Raw genomic sequence first — 21,946 nt, 5'->3', positions numbered from 1 at the left:
TGACATGTGGGTTGGCTGGGGGGCATGCCCATGGTGAATGGGCTGCCTGCGGGACATGGGCAGGGGTGCAGGGTAGTCCCCCGTGGTGTGGGCTGCCTGCAGGGGCCGTGGAGGTTGTGGAGCGTACACCTGGGAGGACCCACACGGCCAATTCACGTGTAGTACTCCCCAGAACCCCTGAAATACACATTCCCTGCTGGTATCGCGTGTGGAACTTCCCGCGCACCCCTGAAATACACGTACCCTGCTCGCACTGGGACTATCGCGTGTGGAACTTCCCGCGCACCCCTGAAATACACGTACCCTGCTCGCACTGGGACTATCGCGTGTGGAACTTCCCGCGCACCCCTGAAATACACGTACCCTGCTCGCACTGGGACAATCGCGTGTGCAACTTCACGCGAACCCCTGTAATACACGTAGCACGCTCCCCCAGGCCCGATCGCGTGAGGAAGTTCACGCGAACCCCTGTAATACACATAGCCCGCTCCCCCAGGCCCGATCGCGTGAGGAAGTTCACGCGAACCCCTGTAATACACATAGCCCGCTCCCCCAGGCCCGATCGCGTGAAAAAATTCACGCGAACCCCTGAAATACACATAGCCCGCTCCCCCAGGCCCGATCGCATGAAAAAATTCACGCGAACCCCTGAAATACATGTAGCCCGCTCCCCCAGGCCCGATCGCGTGAGAAAGTTCACGCAAACCCCTGTAATACACGTAGCACGCTCCCCCAGGCCCGATCGCCTGTCAGAGGTAACAGGGGAATACGAACTTGAAACGCTGTGAAGTAAATCGCGTGTGAACCGACAAGAAGTACAGAATTCACCCACTCGCTCTCCACGAAAAGCACGTACAAGGAAATGGTGTTCTACACGTACCTTTTATACAGGCCCACACGTCCAACGTCACTTACGCGGCGTGTACGCGCTAGGGCCATTTCCACCAATTACACGCTTTGTGACTTCTGCGTGTACGCCCATTTCCACCAATTACACGCTTTGTCACTTCTGCGTGTACGGCCATTTCCACCAATTACACGCTTTGTCACTTCTGCGTGTATGGCCATTTCCACCAATCACACGCGATGAGACTCTGACGTGCAGTCTTTCCACGTGTGCTCTGTCATCACGTGCTGTGTGGGAAACACCCGTGCGGGTCACGTCACAGACGCGCTTACGCGCTGAGGGCCTTTGGTCCAATAGAATTGCATATGCGTGCTGACGCGCTTACGCGCTAAGGGCCTTTCCTCGGTTTTCACGCTGACGTGCAGGATTTTCACGTGCCAAATCACTCCGTACCAAGCTGGCCACGCGTAAGCACACGGAAGACCACGCTCCTGCCCAGAAGGCCGAACTACTGCCCCCCAGAGCCCCGAGCACGCTCCCACCTGCTATCTGATGCTGCCTGACTGCCTGCTGCCCACGTGCACTGCCATTTGCTGCCTGCACATCAGCCAGGGGTGCTGTTGCTGTGACCACCCCTGCTGGAACCGAAGACTCCCGACTGGAATTCCATCGCTCCGCAGCCCAGCCCCAGGACCCAGTTGCCCACCCACTCCTGCCTCTGGGGTTGTCATGTCGGGGCAAACACCATCTGTGACCACTGACAACCCCCGGCCACAGAGGCAGAGGGGCACCAGCTTCAGTGCCACCGAAGTTGGTGTCCTGGTGGAGCAAGTCCTGGGGCAGTATGATGCCCTCTTTGGAAGTTCCCGCGCCGCCAAGGAAGGACGGACTCGGATCTGGACTGACATCGTGACTGCCATCAACGCGGAGGGGGTGGCAGTCCGGGCTTACAACATGTCAGGAAGCGCTGGGAGGACTTCAGGTCCAGGACCCTGAACAAGGCCCGGCGCCTCTTGAAGGCAGCGGATGCCAAGGGGCGCCGGGGCCACTTGTCGGAAGAACAGATGGGGGTCCTGGAACGCATATCCCCAGCGCTCCACGTCCAGGTCCTAGAGAAGCAGACCCGTCTGGAGTCGAGCGGTGAGTGTACATGCATCCTGGTTGTGAACAGTGCGTGTGGTGATCATTCGCCATTGTGCCGGTTGCACATCTGTTTGTATGGGGTCGAGTATGGGTGGGGGTGTACAGGGCCGTGGGGCTGACACATGCGAGGGCTGTAATGTGTGAGACATGGATGGTGCTTGTGTGTGTGGGCTTGCATGGCAAATGCAGTTGTGCGTGCACACATGTTTGGATGAATGTGTATGTAAGTAGACATGTCCGTGATGTCAGGCATGTATGTTGTTTTCGGCTGCATGTATGAGCACTGTGTACATGTGCATGTGTGTGTATTTGACAAGGGTGCAACAGTGATGCAACATGGATGCATGTGACAGCGGTATGTGGAAGCCTGATTGACAGATGTGACATGGATGCCCGTCTGAACAGTGCGACACTTGGCAGAGGTGTAGACACGCATGCAAGTGTGTTGGTGTGTGTACATGTGTGGTGCACTTCCTGTGTTGCATGTGATGTCTGGCTCCCCTTTGGCTGCTGATGCTGTTGTATGTGTAGGGATGGTGCTGGCAGTTGCGATATGGCTGTGGTATGGCTCATGTGTGCCAGTTGCAATGACATGTGTGTTGGGGATTGTGATGACATGTCTGAGGTTTGCCAATGCCACTCATGTGCAACTGTCATGCGTGTATGTGTCCATTGTACAGTGCCCAGATGCCTGTATTTTGTTTCTCCCTGTCTGCAGCGTCAACTGATGAAGAGGGCGGAGAAGGTGCTGTGGAGCACAGCGGCGGGGATCCGACTGCCAGCCGGAGACGCAAGGCCCGGCTCCCCTCCCGTGTTGTCATCTCGTCGGGGAGTGAGGAGTCCGGTGCCGCGTCCCAGGCCGCAGCTGCCGGGGGGAGGTCCAAGAGGCGGAGGTTGCAGTTGGACTCCTCGGCAGCAGAAGGGGCAGCTGGGACCCCACAGGGCCCAACAGCGGAAGATGGCACGGAGTCATCCAGGTTGGTGGGGGGTTTGGTGGAGGAGGGGGCCGCGCAAGCACCAGAGACGGGGTCTGGAGGTGGGGATCCCACTGGTGCTAGTGGTGCAGTGCAGGACCAGGGACAGGAGGCAGCACAGGCGGCCGCGGAGGTGCCTGTGTGCAATCCTGTCCCCGATCCTGTCCCTGCATCATCTTGCACCAGCAGGGATGCCTACGTCCAGACCCGTTTTCAGGCAGGGGATGAGCTGACGTCAACTGGCCTTCCTCTGCCTGCGGACGTGGCCATCCAGGTCCGGGTTGAGCCTGTCCTGGCTGGTGTGGCGTTGCGTCAATGGGCCATGCGAGGTGACCTGCAGTCTTTTCATGGAGAGACTGCACGTCATCTCGAATGGCTCGTTGACCACGTCAGCCTGCTGGGACAGGTCACCCAGGCCGGATTCCGCTGTCTGATGGGGCTTGCTCCGACCCCCTCCTCAACTGGACCCCCTACGCACCAGTCGTCCTCTGTGCCATCTTCCCACCCATCAGTCACCTGGGTGCCCTGTGGAGCTGCCTCTGACGGTGCGGCCAGGCTGGTGGAGGAGGCATCCCTGCCACAGTAGGGAGTCGGAGGTCCAGCAGGGGTGGCCACATCAACAAGTGCACCCCAGCCGGCGGAGGATGTGCAGGCAGCAGGAGGCAGTGCACGGGCAGAGGCAGAGCAGCAGCAGCAGCAACATGGTGGGAGACATGAAGGCTCGGGGCTTTCGACATCGGAGGGGCAGGCATTGGCCGGAGGGCAGGGGGACCCAGGACAGAGAGTGTCTTCCGTGTGGCAGCGGTTGGGCCACGCCATAGGTGCGGAGCGGCGGCGGGCGGAAGAGGCGCGGCTCACAATGGTCAGGGCGGAGAACTCCATGCGGAGGGCCCTGAGGCGGGCCAAGTGCCTCGAGGCAATCCGCAGGGGGTTGGAGGAGGACACAGCGTCGTCCCTGCGGACCCTCGGGGCCATGGAACTGGACCGCCTCCGGGACATCGAACAGGAGTTCGATGATGCCCTGGCCCGGGACACCACAGAGTGAGCCGCTGGACTTGCCAGCCGCCTTTGTATATAGTTCTTTAGTTTTAGGTTTCCTTTCGTTCTTATTATGATTTGGAGTCGACGGACACAGCTCCACTTTTTGTATATAGTTGATATTTAGGTAGGTTTTTTAGGAGGTTTCCTTAGTTCAGTTGGGCTCATGGACCCTTGTTATTTTTGTACATAGTTCTTTGTTGCATGGAGAATTTTTTACATTTGACTTTGGACAAAATTTGTTAGGATTTGGATTTCCAGTTTTGTGTTTTTATGCGGACATGCAGCTTATTTTTTCACATTTACATTGTAGTTAGTTTTCTTTCTTTAGCATTCTTTATTTTTTTCAATACAATTTTGTTGCCATAGTTCACTGTGTGGTATCATCTCATTGGTTTCATGCATGTCATGTTGTGTGTTTTCCCATTCAATTGCAAAAAATGTGTGTGACGGACATGGGTTCATTAGCTTCATGAACATTGGGGGTGTAACATGTGATTTCCATTTCCATGTGGGTGAATGGGTTACTTGGTAGGGCTTTTTGGCTGTGGAGGCTGACCATTACGCACATGATTGGGGATTGTGAGGACCTGGTGGGGGCTGCACATGGTGGCAGGGGGGTGGGGGTGGTGGGAGACATGAGTGGGGGCCTGGTGGAGGATGACCCTGCACTGCCGGGGGGTGGGGGTGGTGGGAGACATGAGTGGGGGCCTGGTGGGGGCTGCCCATGGTGGCAGGGGGGTGGGGGTGGTGGGAGACATGAGTGGGGGCCTGGTGGAGGGTGACCCTGGATGCTGGGGGGTGGGGGTGGTGGGAGACATGAGTGGGGGCCTGGTGGAGGCTGCCCCTGCACTGCCGGGTGGTGGGGGTGGTGGGAGACATGAGTGGGGGCCTGGTGGGGACTGCCCATGATGGCAGGGGGGTGGGGTGGTGGGAGACATGAGTGGGGGCCTGGTGGAGGGTGACCCTGGATGCTGGGGGGTGGGGGTGGTGGGAGACATGAGTGGGGGCCTGGTGGAGGGTGACCCTGGATGCTGGGGGGTGGGGGTGGTGGGAGACATGAGTGGGGGCCTGGTGGGGGCTGCCCATGGTGGCAGGAGGGTGGGGGTGGTGGGAGACATGAGTGGGGGCCTGGTGGAGGGTGACCCTGCACTGCCGGGGGGTGGGGGTGGTGGGAGACATGAGTGTGGGCCTGGTGGAGGGTGACCCTGCACTGCCAAGGGTGGGGGTGGTGGGAGACATGAGTGGGGGCCTGGTGGAGGGTGACCCAGCACTGCCGGGGGGTGGGGGTGGTGGGAGACATGAGTGGGGGCCTGGTGGGGGCTGCCCATGGTGGCAGGGGGGTGGGGGTGGTGGGAGACATTAGTGGGGGCCTGGTGGAGGGTGACCCTGGATGCTGGGGGGTGGGGGTGGTGGGAGACATGAGTGGGGGCCTGGTGGAGGCTGCCCCTGCACTGCCGGGGGGTGGGGGTGGTGGGAGACATGAGTGGGGGCCTGGTGGGGGCTGCCCATGGTGGCAGGGGGGTGGGGGTGGTGGGAGACATGAGTGGGGGCCTGGTGGAGGGTGACCCTGCACTGCCGGGGGGTGGGGGTGGTGGGAGACATGAGTGGGGGCCTGGTGGAGGGTGACCCTGCACTGCCGGGGGGTGGGGGTGGTGGGAGACATGAGTGGGGGCCTGGTGGAGGGTGACCCTGCACTGCCGGGGGTGGGGGTGGTGGGAGATATGAGTGGGGGCCTGGTGGGGGCTGCCCATGGTGGCAGGGGGGTGGGGGTGGTGGGAGACATGAGTGGGGGCCTGGTGGAGGGTGACCCTGCACTGCCGGGGGGTGGGGGTGGTGGGAGACATGAGTGGGGGCCTGGTGGAGGGTGACCCTGCACTGCCGGGGGGTGGGGGTGGTGGGAGACATGAGTGGGGGCCTGGTGGAGGGTGACCCTGCACTGCCGGGGGGTGGGGGTGGTGGGAGACATGAGTGGGGGCCTGGTGGAGGCTGCCCATGGTGGCTGGGGGGTGGGGGTGGTGGGAGACATGAGTGTGGGCCTGGTGGAGGGTGACCCTGGATGCTGGGGGGTGGGGGTGCAGGGGGACATGAGTGGGGGCCTGGTGGAGGCTGCCCCTGCACTGCTGGGGGGTGGGGGTGGTGGGAGACATGCATTGTTGATCAGTAGTGCAAGGTGACATGTGGGTTGGCTGGGGGGCATGCCCATGGTGAATGGGCTGCCTGCGGGACATGGGCAGGGGTGCAGGGTAGTCCCCCGTGGTGTGGGCTGCCTGCAGGGGCCGTGGAGGTTGTGGAGCGTACACCTGGGAGGACCCACACGGCCAATTCACGTGTAGTACTCCCCAGAACCCCTGAAATACACATTCCCTGCTGGTATCGCGTGTGGAACTTCCCGCGCACCCCTGAAATACACGTACCCTGCTCGCACTGGGACTATCGCGTGTGGAACTTCCCGCGCACCCCTGAAATACACGTACCCTGCTCGCACTGGGACTATCGCGTGTGGAACTTCCCGCGCACCCCTGAAATACACGTACCCTGCTCGCACTGGGACAATCGCGTGTGCAACTTCACGCGAACCCCTGTAATACACGTAGCACGCTCCCCCAGGCCCGATCGCGTGAGGAAGTTCACGCGAACCCCTGTAATACACATAGCCCGCTCCCCCAGGCCCGATCGCGTGAAAAAATTCACGCGAACCCCTGAAATACACGTAGCCCGCTCCCCCAGGCCCGATCGCGTGAGAAAGTTCACGCTAACCCCTGAAATACACGTAGCCCGCTCCCCCAGGCCCGATCGCGTGAGAAAGTTCACGCAAACCCCTGAAATACACATAGCCCGCTCCCCCAGGCCCGATCGCGTGAGGAAGTTCACGCGAACCCCTGTAATACACATAGCCCGCTCCCCCAGGCCCGATCGCGTGAAAAAATTCACGCGAACCCCTGAAATACACATAGCCCGCTCCCCCAGGCCCGATCGCGTGAGAAAGTTCACGCGAACCCCTGAAATACACGTAGCCCGCTCCCCCAGGCCCGATCGCGTGAGGAAGTTCACGCGAACCCCTGTAATACACATAGCCCGCTCCCTTAGGCCCGATTGCATGAAAAAATTCACGCGAACCCCTGAAATACATGTAGCCCGCTCCCCCAGGCCCGATCGCGTGAGAAAGTTCACGCGAACCCCTGTAATACACGTAGCACGCTCCCCCAGGCCCGATCGCGTGAGAAACTTCACGCGAACCCCTGAAATACACGTACCCTGCTGAAATCGCGTGTGGAACTTCCCGCGCACCCCTGAAATTCACATACCTTGCTCGCACTGGCCCAATCGCGTGTGGAACTTCCCGCGCACCCCTGAAATACACGTTCCCCGCTTGGCGTTTGCTGTTTGCCAGCCCGGTGAACTGGTCCACGGTTAGCGCAGCCCTTTGCGATGATTTAGCGATTTTGATGGCTTTTCCTTGCGCGAGGGCGTTCTTCAGGGCGTTACTGGCGCTGCTGCAGGGTTGCTGCGATTCTCTGCGCCACGGCTGGTTTGGGAGCCTAAAATCCATGAATACGCTGTGCGCGGAAATCGGTTTTAGCGCACGTGCCTGGCGCAGACAATCACACGCGGACACTCTGCGCCAGCCGCTTGCGACACTTTTCTGCGAAATTCTATGAATTACCCTCTAAATCCTTCTTCAGTGTCATTGGACAACTGAATGAGCTCCCACTTTGTAATTTGGAGCCACTTGGCATTCGCTCTCTCCTGGATGCTGGGAAAGAGGGATGCGAAGAATGTCTCTACAGAGCTGAACAACCAGAAGCGATCCGGTATTTGGGCCAGGAGATCTGATGATTTGGGTGAAATATAATTTGAAGATCGTTTCTTCCTTTGGAGTGGAGTTTGTACACCTTCCTTGTCTATGGCATACACAGGAATCGCTTCGATCGACGTTGGGGGTGGTCCTTTTGGGGCTGCCACATGTGTGCTTCCATCATGGATATGGCTTGCTGGGATCACCATCAATGCAGAATGCAGCGTTGCTAGGGAGCACGTGCCTCTCCATGATTGCAGGAGATGCAGGTATGCCATGTTGCCGCAAACCCAGTACCTGTCCAGCATCGCAGCCGTTCCTTTTTTCATGTCAGGTATTATGAGAGGTTTGCTGCAGTTTTTTGTTTCCCCCCATATACCTTTTGCCTTCTCCATGAAAACACAGTTCATAACTAATGTCTTTTTGCAATTCGAAGGGTTTCTCGATGGCGGTAACCCAAGTGAGTTTAGTTATATGTTCAGTCCATATGGGAGTGCATGTTTTCTGCACCCATGATAGTTTTTCTTCAGACAGCCCAAACAGTACTTCTGCCTTGCATAGTATTTCTTCCTTTTACCACTTATTGTCCACGTGCAATGTTCCCTTGATCACCAGAAAAAGCTCTTTCACACAAATTACTCCTTGGGGCCAGGAGTAACATGTTCACTCGGTCTGCAAAAGTTCAAATGGAACTGTGTGTGCTTAAAAAGTATTTTTTCTATGGCATAGCGTGAGGTGTAGGAGACATTGGGCCTCTCCAAATGGAATTTCTTGTGGCAGCAATACCTTGTGTGTACCTGAGGCATGGGGTATAAGTGAGCATACATAACAACTCTCATTAGTTGTTTGTTTGGCTGTGCTGCTTCTGTCCGCATACCATTTATTTGCCTGGTGGGGGTGCTGGAGGTCATCGACTGTGTCTCAGCCAAATTTATAATGTTCTTCCCATTTGTCCTATTGTGTTTCCCTCTTCTTCTTCCTCTTTGGCCCCCCTCCTTCATTCCGTTGGGTCTGCCTGTCACCTTCCCATTGCATACATACATTGTAGTAAGTGGTGGCCATATGTTTGTCATCATCACTCCCTTCTCTGGCAGTTGTGTTTCCTGATGTTATTATATTTGAAACTGGCATGGTTGTTGCGTATGGGTGATTCTGCACCCATGTCAGTTCCGAAGGAGTTCTGTCATTCATGGTTTACACACTGAAGTCAGACTCATTTATATGTGGGGACTGTGGGATGGCTTGCATCGTTGTAATAGGTGTAACACCTGTGGTGCTATTATGTTCATCATCATGGTTCCCGTGGGCCCATATTAGCGTGGCACCATCCCAAATTAGATGGGTACCTTTTTTGATGGTTTCCATGCCCACACCCCGCTGGCCAACATCGATTGAAATATATGCAATAATCCAATACAGGAACAGGCTAAACAGTGTTGAAAAGAATATTACTGCACACACAAACAACACGCACTTCTATGAATAACTAGGAAATTCATATCTCCTCCGTCTACTCTTATCTACGCTATCATTTGCTGTGGCCGGGGACTCGTCCATTCCATGCCCATTGAAGCTCCTAATAAATGAAATATGAGCAATTGTTAATCATGCATATCACTCTTTTGTATTTTACATATCGTACATTTGGCAACTTAAATTCGGCTCTTTTCGTTCATATCTTCATTTCTTTTACTTTCATAGGTGAGTTTTATTAACATCATTATTTTTCTTTTTCGCATCCTTCCGTTTTCCTCTCCCGCACCTCAAGTCTGGGAGAGGGGAACTGAGGGAGGCATATTGCTGTTAGTTGAATCTGCTACTAAGAAAGAAATGTTTTATTATTATATGCATTTTCAACAATTTAATCAAGGAGGAAAAGGTAGAGAGAGAGAGAGAAAGACAGAGAGAGAGAGAGAGAGAGAGAGAGTGAGAGAGAGAAAGACAGTTTGTCGTTATCTCGTTTTGTCTCGCAAATTACCAATACTTGATGGCACTGTACATTTATTTACACAAATTCATTGATTTTTTCTTTGGCTCTTATTTCATGTCTGACACCGCTCCTTATAATCCTGTGCTTCCCGTCTCCTACATTTCTGTGCTACACTCGTCCCTGTTACCTTCGGGGTCTGCGCAGTCCATACTCCCATGGGCTCTACAAACATCTGTCAAATGCACCCAATACTTCAAGCCCTGCACCTTGACCGCTGTGGGCGTGCAGTATACCACCTTGTATGGACCATGGAACCTTGGCCCGTTCCACCTCCACACAAAACTCCTCACGTATACCATGTCGCCTGTCATCAACTGGCAGTCTGGGCTATCTGTGGCTCTGATTATTGTGTCAGTAGCGTTTTCCTGTGTGAATGGGGGTGCTAGTAGTTTGGCTATGGCTCGAGCTGCTCTTGTCAAATTTCTGAGATACTCATGAAATTCTTCTCCTAGAAATGTGGCGCTTTGGTGTGCGTCTGATTGCCTGCGTATGGGAGAGTGGGCTGCGTGCATCCTTCTTCCTGTCACAATCTCATGGGGTGACAGGTGGTGGTGCTTGCTGGGTTAGTTTCTCATCTCAAAAAGCGCCTGGGGTAAACAATACACCCAGTTCTTCTTGAGTGTATGGCACAATTTTGACAATCTACTCTTGAGTAATCCATTCATTTTCCCCACGATTCTGTTTGATTGTGGATGATAAATCATACAGATTTTTCAGTTGACAGAACGTATGATGTCACAGATACCCCAGCGGGGAAACACCTCTCTCACTAAATATTTGACGGCACACTGTGCGTCTGGATGAGCACAAGGGCCAGCTTCCACCCACCGGTAAATGGGGCATACAAAAACAATCAAATATCGAGACCCATTACAGCGCTCTCCCATGTCTGCATAATATATATGCAGTTCTCTAAAGGTCCCTTCGGGTTTTGACAATGTTCCTCTGAGGGTTCGTAATTCATGCCGGAATTGTACATTTGGCAGGTGATGCATTCTATTATTAACTTTGTTACGTGCTTATGTACTCCGGGGGCAAACCAATTTTCCTGTATGTCTGCAATGATGTGCTGCTTTGCATTGTGAGCTGGGAAGTGTAACTGTTTAAATGCAAACTCTAAAAATTTTGCTGGCATTACTACCTTGCCAGTGTAATTCTGTCTCTATAGTAGGTCAGTGGATGACTGACTGCACCCCCTTTTTACCCACATCTCCTTTTCTTCGCTAGGTGCATCTTGTTGGAGCTCAATGATTTGAGAGACTGGTAATGAGTTGAAGCCATCTGGTTGTGCATCCTCCACTACCTTCTGTAGTATGTACTCACCTGTCAGGGGTTTTGGCAAATAGGAGGCATTCTTTGAGGCAGTGTCCGCTGCCGGGTTTCCTAATGAGATGACGTCACCACCTCGAGTATGGGCCTGACATTTCACGACTGCTGCAAGCGTAGGCTCCTTCAATGCATCACTTAATTCCTGTAGTAGTGCTGCATGCTGTACTGGGGACCCATCTGCCCTTCAGAACCCTCTTCTCCCCCATCTTGCTAATCTTCCATGTACGGTGGTTGCCATGTAGGCTGAGTCTGTATAGATGGTTACTATCCACCCCTTTGCGGTGTGCAACGCTTTTATGAGCACTACCAGTTCTGCTGCTTGGACGGAAAAATGTGGCGGTAATCTTTTTTGCACAATTACTTCAAATTCCCCGTCCTCCACCCGTACTACTGCTGCTCCTACATGCTTTTCTACCGTCTCACAATCTATAGAAGCAGACCTGTCTACAAAATAGATCTCCCCTTCTGACAGTGCATTTTCATGTGCTTTGGGTGTGTCATCATCATCCCCTGTGTACGTGGCGCAGTCGTGCTGTCGCAAGTCTTCTACTGTGCATGTTTCTGTAATAAATGTGGCTGGGTTTACGCTCTTACGACCCACGATGTGAATGTTAGCACTAGAAATAATCAACTCATATGCTCTGGCCCTTTGAGTAGTTAGTGTACTTTTCAATCTTTCAAGGATGGCAAACAGGGAGTGTTCTACGTATAACGTGACGGAGCATCCCATCACGAGCGTAGAGCTTTTTGCTATTGCAAATATGGCAGCTATGAGGGCCTGTTTGCAAGCAAAGTGTCCTTGCATTACTGTATCTAGTGTTCCACTGTAGAATGCCAGGGGCTTGTGACTTAGGGAAGTCTTTTGTGTCAGCACGGCTGTCATGAGTGTACTTTTGCAATGTGAGAATATATAAAACTCTTGCTCATAATTGGGGGTCGCAAGAACTGTAGCAGTGGATAACAGTTCTTTGAGATTATCAAAAGCTGTGTGAATTTCCTGTGTCCGCTGTAAATTGGTGTTTACCCACTGCGCTTCCTTGAGTACCTGCAAAAGGGGTTTTGTCTATGCTGCATAATCCAGTATCCAAGCTCGGCAGTAGTTACACATGCTGAGAAACCTTTGCATCTCTTTTACTGTGTTGGGCTCTTTTACTGCTTTTATTGCTGCTGCTCTGTCAGGTATGATTCTTTTACCGTCTTTAGATATCAATTGGCCTAAGTATAGCACCTCTGTCAAGCAGTATTGCAGTTTTTGTCTGTCTACCTTGTACCCTTTCTGTGCAAGATGTGTTAACCCTGTGATGTGATGGAATCCTCTCAGCACTCTTTTTCATCTCTCCAGAAGACTAACAAATCATCCACGTATTGAATTATGGGACTTGTTGTGTGTATGTTTCCAAGGTCTTCATGCAATATTCTGTTGAAAATACTGGGGCTTTCACAGTAGCCTTGTGGCAGTCTGCAGTGCTCGTATCTTTTCCCCCCTAGCGTGAATGCCGTCAGGTACCATGAACCTTGATCAAGTGGAATTGAGAAGAAGGCATTTTTTAGGTCCACTACCGTGAAATGAGTGGCCTCTGTTGGGATACTTCATAAAATTGAAGCAGGATTAGGGACAAGAGGGAACTACTTCTGTACTACATCATTGAGGGGGCATAGGTCCTGAATCATCCTCCACATCCCTCCCTTAGCTTTCTTGATTGGGTAAATGCAAGTGTTGCAGGGCGAGTTAGATGACACTATTATTCCTTGTGTCATTAGTGCATAAACTGTGTCTTTTATCCCTTCCTCAGCTTCCCTAGATAGGGAATATTGCTTTACCCGAGGTAAAATGGCCCCGGGTTTGAGCTTGATTTTCACTGGAGTCACTTCATGCAGTAACCCTACATTATGTGGGCCTGTGATCCACAGCTGCTGTGATACTTGGGAAATGTCTTCCTCAACATATGCTGGTGGAGCTTTAATCACTGCTACGAGGGGTAGTGGCACTTCTCTTCGTTGGTTCATGACATCACAGGGGATTGCAATTTCCATCACGACTTCCCCTTCGTCCTCTGTATCATAAAAAAGTTCCTCATCTGTCAGCTCTTGCAGGGCTGAATTGGCGTTGATGCACAGCACTGTTCGCCACTGGCATCCCTGCATATCCATTGCTATTACTGTTATTCTTTGAGATGACACTTGTACTGCATGTATGTCTAGGGATACTATGGGCTCTGGGTCTGTGACTGGACGAAAATAGAATTCTGAAGGCACCCTCTATTTTTCACTTTTCAATTCTGGAACTACCCTCGCAAGTATTCTCCATTCTTGTAAGAACATGTCTGGGTTTACAGGTATGCCACGTGTTTGAGGGAAATTCGCCTGAGTGTGCATCACTAGCATGGCGTGGATTGCACATATGCCTGTCGTAGAGCACACTATCCCTCTGTCAGTGAGGAAATGGTCATATTGAGTTTGCTGAGAAGATCCTTCCCCAGTAAATTAATGGGTGACTCTTCGTAATACAGCAGGGGCGCACGTACAGTTTTCCCCCCACCGTTATGTCTAGCTCTTCAGTGTATGGAACCTCGACCACCGCCCCAGAGAACCCCTGCGTTTCCAAGATCCGATTAGAAAGCGGAAACCTGCCCTCCTTGAGGCATGATTTTTCCTCTCCCGAATCCACCATAAAAATTAATTGTTTGTTTCCTATCGCCACCCCCACCAGTGCTTCCTCTGCTGCATTACGGGTCATCGACAGTACTGGACATGCAAGTGTTCTCTGTGGGCTGTCCTATGCTGAATGCCATGGGTGTTCATCTACATCAAAAATATTTCCCGTTACCATTGTTGTCCCCCTTGTTGGTGCACCATTTGCTGTGGTAGCGTAAGCATTATTGCGTATGGGGGTAGTATTGTCATGACATTGGGGGTGTGAAGATGTATTTTGCGGGGGCATTGGATGCATGTTCATGTATCTTGGGTTGGGCTGGCTGTCTCGTCTTTTCCCGCACATCGGTAGCCCGTAGGGGCACCTTGGGTGGGGGTGTCCGATCTGGCATTCGTTTGGGTTGGAGTTACTGGGCCTGCTTCGAAATTCTCTTATAAAATGTCCCCACCTCCCACACTTCCAACACTGTCCTTGCATTCCCCCTCAGGGCCCTCCATACACTGCACCTCCTCCTCTTGATACCCTGAACCCCCCTCCTCTGCTGCCCTGCCCTCCTCTCGATGGCCACTGTGGTCCCTCATATTGATTTTCCCCTGACCATTGGTCCTGGCCGTTACCTGTCCAATATGTCACCATCTACATTGGTATTCCCATCTGGCCGTCTTCCTCCTCCCGCTCCTTTCCTGCTGCGCTGGTTGCTGCCACTGCACTGACCTTCAGCTGTTTACTTTGCACTAACTTAGCTTTGTCGGCCAACTGCCGCTGGGCTATCTCTTTTTCCTTCTCTTTGATCCTTTTACAGTGGTGCACTATGATGCTTTGAATTTCAGGCCACCCCTTGGCTTCTATCCCAGCTATTTTATCAAGGGCCTTCTGCATTTCCTTTGGGAGCCCCCTCTTTATAATGAAGTAGAACAGGGATGTTGATTGATCCCAGGCCGTATCCGTTTCTGCTCTCCACATGTCCTGCACCTGGAGAATGAAAGACATTGCATCTTCCTCATCATTTATTGTACATTGCATCACTGACTGTAAATCTGGAGTGTCTGGGTATGTTTCTCTCAATGCATCCCACACGCGTGCTTGCACTGTGTTGAATGAGGCCCCATCATGGCGGTCACAGTCTAATGTTATTCCAGGAAACGCCCCCTTCACCCAGACCATGTTGTCTTGGTCTCCCGTGTGTTTCTCAAATGCATATATCCACTTGCTGGCGCCTCCTGACAGTGGGAGTAGCTGTTTGAGTAAGTTGGCCTTGTCCATTTGAGCGCATGGTATGTATTTCGGCCTAATAATGTGTATTAGTGGCAGCTGTAAACTTTCCCCCCCTTTTTAGTACTCACCTTCTTCCCTTTCTTTCCGATCACAGCCATGCGCCCATATCTGTTCCTTAACCTCCCCCTCCATTCTTCCATGGGAGATAACCCCCCTCCAAAAGAAGCCCCGCCAGTGGCAGTTCCCAGCCTTCTTCCTTCTTCTTCCTGCTCCTCTAAGTCACTCCAATATTCTTCCTCTCGATCTGACGCCACCCCTCCCTCTTCTACCTCGCGTTCACTGTCAGCTGTGTTTATTTCTATGATTCGTGTGGGGGTGTCATTTATTCGGAATAATATCTCTCCCTTCTTCCATCCAGCTTCCCCTGTCCCTACACTTGGCTGGGGCGTCTCATCACGTTCTCCCCGGGGGGTGAGTGCCGCCCCTTGTTCTCCCATAGCTCTTAGACGGGATAACTCAGTTCGAGCCATTGTTAGTCGTGAGTCTAGATCCTGTGTGAGCTTTTCAATATCGATTGTGGGGGTACTTGCCTGTCTAGTTACCCCTTGGCTTTCATAAGGGGGTGGTGCCGTGATGGACTGTTTTACTGTGGGGGCGCTGTGGGTTGTGCTACATATACAGGGTCACTATATCCTTCAGCAGGCACTGGTTTTGACAATAAGGGATATACACGTGTGACCTCTATCATTTTCGCACTCTGTGTGATCAGCCCTTCACTGCCAGTTGTCAGGAGAGATGTATTATTCTCACTGCTTTTTTCCGGGGGCACTTCCTCAAACAGGCACCACAAGTCCAATAGTTCTCTCCTGTTTTGCAACTGTTTTCCTTTATATTAATGGACAGGCAGGTGGCGTTTCTATAACTACTCCGGGTCTTCCCTTGAGACCCCCATATTATCTTCTTTTGCCTTACTTTTCCCATACACATATATTCTGTACTAGTCGAGATAGCACTATGCCGTGCCGTCTTCCACCCCCCAACGGAGATAGGATCCCTTTAACCTCTTTTCACCTTGTACACTGCTGTCCTAATGGCCATATGCGATAGAATGTGATAAGGGTGGCGTATAGAGAATAAAGAAATGGCCCAGACCCCGAGACTCTTCCCCCTTATGCTCCAGATTTCCCCATCTTTTTCACCAGAAAATCGTCGTTTGTCCCAAGACCCTCTAATCTGACTCCCACCCACCTTTCAATATCACCCGCACTTGATACTCACGTGTCCGTCTTGATCCAAGACCCTCTTGACCAGTTTGGTCAGTGCGCTGCTCCTCAATCAAAGACCATGCCCGGCTCCTGCGAGTGGTACTGTGGATTTTGTAAAGGGGGATCCCATACCCTCTCGCCCTACTGCGTGCGCACGTCTAGGTTTACCGGTTGTCGTTGGCGGGTAGCTCTTGAGGGAGTGTGCTCTGGGTCAAAGCAGGGGGGAGTCTCATGTCAGAAGGACGGAAAAGAACGCTATTGCGTCGGGGTCACCAATGTTATTAAGAGGCCCCCAAAAATGCAGTTAAATCTCCCAATGGAGTCAATAAAAATGCATGCCAGGAGGGAATGAGACCAAGACCAAGTTCTGGTGATATCGAAGGCTTTTATCTAAAATAGGGAAAGCAGAATCTACTCTGCTCACGCCGAGAGCGCTCTGCAGAAAACATGTTACAATTTAGTTATATACAGAAAAAACGTCATCAGCTGTGGGAAGGCCTAGGGGGCACAAGAGTTGTCGGGATTGGACACTAAGAGTGGTCATCTATAGGTGCCATAGGGTCAGAGGTACTCAGTTGGCTTCAAGGCACGTGGTAAGATGACGTGGTGTCCCCGGTCAATCGGTCAGCTGGCCTCATTGAGTTGGTATGCCGGGTTGACACTTATATTTCTTCTGTTGCCCTGACCATGCGACATTTGCTCTTGTGGCCACACACTCCCATAAGTTCACTACCATAATCTGTTTGTCCGGTAACCTCAGAGACCTGTATCTTAAATATTTGTTAAAACATGGTTCAAAGGTAGGTTATTTATTACTGGTCATAGATTAAGCTTCATCCATTAAATGATCATGACATTGATAATGATAATGATGTGTTATTTATAAAGCGCCTTAATCAAAAGAGCTTTACAGAGCACATATTTACATACAATATATTTAAATACTGTGCTTGGCCTGTTTAGATAATTCAGAATACACTGACTAAGGGGTAGAGCTCATGGGGTCATGGTACGGTCCGGGTTGTCCAATTGGTAACAACAAAGGGGATTCTAAATATATGGCTGAAATGACTGGGTCACAAAAGGCACATATCACCATGGGTATACATTTCATTGTGGAGGTTCAATGATCGAATTCAAAAAGAGGCGGTTCATGACTTGCGGCCTGTATGTGCACCCTTAGCGGAGATTATGGCTTGCTGAGAGTGATTAGCTGCTGTTTTATGTTTACACAACATTACACAAATATTTACATTTGAACTTATAGACTAATGGAAATGAGGTAGCTTAGTGCTAGTGTGTACAGTGTTATATTGATTATGCATTACATTGTTGCAATCTATTTTCATGAGCATTCTTGTGTCCCGTATTAATATACATCATACGTTCATCGTTGAGGTTTAACATGAGGATTTCTGGTTATACATATATTGTATATTGTTCACTCGTATACACATTGGCCCACATTAGGTTTACATGATCCTGTATACAAGAGGTATGTTTGCTCGGTCTACGTTAGAGCATAAATTATCAAAACAAACTCAAGGGCCATTCTTAGCTGTTGACTCTATCCTAAGGGGCATCATGTTTTTTTATGGCCAGGGTCTGTGGGGGTGTCGGGCAGGTTTATAGAGACAGATAGCTTTTGCTATGGCCCCTGCTCAGGGCTGTATCTGGGTCAATGAAATAAGACGGAAGATAGAAGATACATTGTGGATTCTGTTGCATTCTTGCAGCCAGTCTTCTCATGGGAACCAAACAACTGCAGAGACGGCAAAAGGGGGGAGGAGGTGGGGGGAGGAACTCGCTCGCTGTGCGTGCCTGACTGGGGAGCTGCAGGCTCGCGTTGGAACTTCACGGCAGTTTTAATATGACAAAATTGAGATGGTGCTTTACAAAATGGTGTCTTACCCACCTCTGGTTTTATGCTGTTAAGAGGGACGTTACAATGGGGGGGTCATAGTTCCCAGAGGAATTCCCGCACGGGTGCTCCGGGGCCAAGGCCCTGAACCCAGAGCAGCCGCGACTGGGCCTACCTGGGAAGTGTAGGAATAGGGGAGGGGGGGTTCAAAATATCCCCTCCTTCCACTCAGTATCCTCTCTTAAATCCGCAATCTCAGGGGACACGTGGCCTCAGTTTTACAAGGCTAAATATCTATTACCACAGGGATTCATCACATTTGATGTCCGTACTTAAATCAACTCAATTCATCTAAAATGCCCATGGGAAGTTGAATAATTCCAATGGGTGATTAAAAACTAAATTTTTTCCAAAGCTGCTGGCCCATAGGGGATTCCGCCTTGTGTTTTGAAGGATGATCCTTACTTCTGGGCAAAAATCCTGAAGCGCCGCTTTGATATCATCTTTCATACCAAGGTGATTCCAAACTCATGGTTGACATCCATTATCATTCCCCTTCACAAAAAAGGCCCCATTGAAGTCCTGTCTAACTTTCATCCAATCACATTGATTGACATTCCAGCTAGGGTATTTGCTATACTGATTCTCACTGACCTAGACCGTTATATTTCAACCCATCATACACTGTCACGATTTCAGGTTGAATCCAGAAAATCAATGGGCATCGTTAAACGCCACCATCTTCACCCATCTTTTAGCCTCCACTCAGCAGCCTTCAAATGGACCAATCTATATGGCATCACTTGGCCTGTCAGCTGCTTTTGAAAGTGTCATTAGAGGCATCATATGGCAAAAAATGCAGACATATGGCATCCCTAGACACATCATCGCTATCATTGCTCTTTTACATGATCATACCAACTATCAAATATGCATCAACCGAATGGGTCTGCTTACTGACAGAATTCCCACAGAGATTGGAGTAAAGCAAGGATACAATCTTGCATCTGTACCTTTTAACCTGTACCTTGCCGACATCGATTCAATACGGCATACATCCGATAGTTTCCCTGTAAAATTGGGAGAGTTGCGTCTTCAATGGCTGGCATTTACTGACAACATCATTCTCTTCGACCGCACACCCTTTGGTCTGCAGAAAAAACTTTACTGTTTCTCTCTGTTCTGCAAACAACACAATCAGGTCACTAACTCAACCAAATCTAACATGCTTGTATTTTCCAATAAGAAAAACGTATGCAAATTTCAGTGGAACATCGAAGACAATCCAATTCAGCGTACTATGGGAATGACATACTTGGGTTACAATCTTTCAAATACCAACTCTTTAAAGATGTGGCATAGCTCTTTAAGCATCAAAATTGCTCCACTCATAGCTCAAATGAAACTTATCCATAATATTGCAAATGTTCACTCATGTCAGTGATAGATTTCTATATCATGAAAGTAGAGGCAACCATTCTTTATGGGCTAGATCTATGCTTGTTAAATATTGGAGCAATTCTTAATAAGATACAAGGCACTATCTGGAAAACCATTATTGGTCTTCCAAAAGGTCTGCCTAATGTCATTTTCATCCATGAACTTGGTTTGTCTTCTTTGGCTTCCAAGCTTCAATGGAGAAGGCTCAACAATTATGGCAAAATGTTACAACCTTCACCAAATTGTCTCTATGAGGATCTTGCTTCAATGCTTATTAAACTCTCACCGGCTTCAATTGCACTCTTCACCAATCAAATGCAATCTGTACCTACTATGATTGCCATAGAGCCTGAGAATCTTTTCTCACGCACTGCGCTTGCAAAGAAAAAGCTCTTTCAACAGGATTGGGCCCGCACCTCAGATTGCATTGCAACATACCAATCTCATGTGGAATACGCCAAATTCAGACACAAACTACTCCTTCGTATGGCTTACCTTACATGCTTTCCGTGCAATAAATTACACATTAACACACGTATAAAGTAATGGAAACATAACCAGGGATCAACAAGCGATGGCCTTTGTCATTTTTACCACAACAGCGCTTAACCAGAAACACTAAAGCACTTAATCATATTTTGTACATTTTTTGAAAATCAAAGATTGCTAATATTGGGAAATAGCTTGCTTCATTCTTCGTTATTCTCCCGTGAGCAAATGAGGTTGTGTTGTATGTGGGGTCGCAGTAGTACCTTAATTTCTTTCCTTAGCAAGCCTCTTGAGTGTGGTTCAGGCTAAACTGAACGAGCACGAGGAGTAAACTACAATAATTGTGTGTCTCCATCTTAATAAGAATCGTAACATATGCTAGCATCTGGTAGTAATATCTCTGCTATTTGCTGTTTACAGAAATGTAAAATATTTATTTTTGTGCGGGTTTATTATCTTAATGCGCCTTAAGATTTGATACGTCACCTTTAATTTTTTCATTGCTTATTTCAATGATGTAGTTTTAGACCATGCTTTCAGTAAATTGGTATCATTGTGATACTGCGTATTATTGTGTTGTTTGACATACTTTAACCTTAACAACGTTTTTCAAGATGTATGTTCATGTTTAGCCTTTAGCCATCAAGATAATTTTCACTTTCATCTGTTTAACCTATCTACTTTCATCTGTTTTTCCCAAATTGTCCATTTTAAAGTAGTTTCAATTTGTATAATTTTATGAATAGTCATTTTAAGAAAAGTTTTTGCATTTCTTTTTTGTGTCATATATGTTTTATTATTTGTAACCACACTCATATATCGTGCCCATTGCATCTTTCCCCAATGTCTGCATAGCCAATGTACAGCTCACGGAAGTGGCCAATGGGGCGGGGCATAGTGCCTCAGAATGTCCCCAGTGTCATTCCTGTGCTATACACTTGACAGTTGGTGCACTGAACAACCATCATTGATAGGTGTTCCTGTAGATTAAGGTTGAACAAGTCATCCAGAATATCTGCCACACTTTGTTGCTTCGAGCTATGAGAAGGGTAATGCAATTGCTCAAAGCTGTGTGCAGTAATTCCACGGGCATTACTACTTTTCCCCGTACTTTGTTGCCTCCATAAGAGATCAATGAGGGACTGTATGCACCCACGTTTGAGCCATGTGTCTTGCTCTTCTGGTGGCCCTCTATGTTGTAGCTCGATTATTTGTACTATTGGGAGGGCTGTGTATGCATCAGTTTCTGGTCTGGTGGTCGCTGCAGTCACAACATATTCTGCTGAAGTGGGCACTGGGAAAAATGCTTCAGCTTTTGCTGCCGCGTCGGTGGCTGAATATGCTGGAGCTTTCACAGTACACATGAAGCAGCCGAGAGTGCTTGTAGCACTTTCCGCCCTATAATAAAGGCTGTGGGTTATTGAGAGTCTGGGTGAAGGGGTAATGAGAAGAAAACATTCTTTAAATCCACAGCAGTGAAATTAGTTGCTTCTTTGGGGATACTGCACAAAATGGACGCTGGGTTGGGGAAAAGTGGAAACTCCTTCGGTACTATGTCATTAGGGGGGGCGGAGAACCTGGATCATCCTCCAACTTGCACTGTTGCCTTTTTAATGGGGTATATTGCAGTGTTGCATGGTGAGGTAGAGGGTACTATGATGCCCTGGTGTAGCAGGGCCTGTATTGTCTCCCTTTTCCCTCCTCTGCTTCCCTGGACAGCAAGTATTCTTTCACCCGTGGGAGTATTGCCACTTCATTGAGTGTGATTTTTACCGGGGTCACTTCTTTTAGCATCCCCATATCATTTGGGTTGTTTGTCCATAAATGTGTGGGGACGTGCTTTAAGTCGGCTTGGCAGAATGGGGTGGTGCGACAACTGACATGAGGGGTCTCTGAACTTTTC

General features: G+C 50.1%; 1 protein-coding gene across 2 annotated transcripts in view; it reads left to right on the top strand.

Annotated features, from left to right (window-relative positions):
- Positions 1 to 21,946, top strand: part of PLCZ1 (phospholipase C zeta 1) — a 1,796,998-nt gene that overhangs the window by 95,816 nt on the left and 1,679,236 nt on the right. The gene's annotated exons all lie outside the window — the stretch shown is intronic.

Source organism: Ambystoma mexicanum, chromosome 12 (assembly GCF_040938575.1).
Source record: "Ambystoma mexicanum isolate Mex_15411 chromosome 12, UKY_AmexF1_1, whole genome shotgun sequence".
Classification (NCBI taxonomy): domain Eukaryota; kingdom Metazoa; phylum Chordata; class Amphibia; order Caudata; family Ambystomatidae; genus Ambystoma; species Ambystoma mexicanum.
Note: the sequence above shows the minus strand (reverse complement) of the source record. Positions and strands in the feature narration are given on the sequence as shown.